The following is a 1,206-nucleotide window of genomic DNA, read 5'->3' on the forward strand; positions in this document are numbered from 1 at the left end:
AGTGTTACATGCAGAAAACAATTAGAAATGCATATAAATGCTGAATGAAAGGGTTAAATATAAACATTTAATGTCACTTTTACCTTGCTTGAAGACTTGATTGTTGACGAGTTGGCTATGAGGCAATGGAGAGCAGAGATCCACAGGACACCATCTTGGAGTTATTTCTTGAATTCAATCGTGATTTTCACCTTCTTTTCAAAGTGCTCGCACTTCCTACTTTCATTGGCTCCATTGTGGGTTATTTTTCAGCTACAGTAACAGGCTGCTAACAGGGGCGTTTAGTGATAAAAACGTATGTAATGAACGCATCATATTGTACGCTAACTGGGATATATATGCGAACCAAGTCATAATTTTTGAGTACATTTTCATCATAAACCAAAAAATACCCTAACTGGAGCGTGCAGTAGCCAATGTTCTATTGTACTTGTCCAGTGTACTAGAGTACATGTATCAAGTACAACATACAAATGTTAGCAACACCAGAATAGCTAGGTGAGCTACAGTGCTAACATTACAGTCACATGTTAACAGCAGCATCATGCTAGTATAGCCTATTCGCTTAAGAAAAACTAAAGGAACAAACTTACAGCTTCCATGTCCATAGCTGACTGACAGGTGGATGGCAGAGCTACCGGATTTATTTTTAGATTAGTAGCGAAGCCTGCTTCTTTACAAAGCTGTTCTCTGTGAAAGAGTGGGCGTATACCTGGGGTGCGCTCCTCTAGCAAGGGGTGGGTCAGAGACAGTATCATGTCCATGAGGAAGGAGGTTTTTCCTTCATGATGTCATCGAAGCCTAGAATGTGACAAGCGACCATTTGAGCGCCACTTTTCTCAAATGTGGAGCAAACAAGTGAGGGAGGTTATAGCTTTTTCTCTTGTTTGGTGGTTATAAGCAGGCTCTAGTGGCACATATCACTGTTACAGCATCATGGTAAAGTCAATTTGGCATAACTGTTTGCTTTTTTTAGTATGGGAGGCAGTCGAGTTACAGTACCTGGTCATCTTTGATATGTAACAAAGTCAATTAATTAATGCATAATGATATTATGCATTGGTTCATAGTAGTGGTCACATTTGTCACTAAAAGACCTTAGCACGGTGCTCCAAAATTTTATATACAAATAGATATCAAAATTTGCTGTTACCACATACTTTCAAAATTAAAAACAAATGTAATTACGAGACATTTATTACGAGA

The sequence above is a fragment of the Dunckerocampus dactyliophorus genome, chromosome 5, assembly GCF_027744805.1.
Source record: "Dunckerocampus dactyliophorus isolate RoL2022-P2 chromosome 5, RoL_Ddac_1.1, whole genome shotgun sequence".
Taxonomy (NCBI): Eukaryota; Metazoa; Chordata; class Actinopteri; order Syngnathiformes; family Syngnathidae; genus Dunckerocampus; species Dunckerocampus dactyliophorus.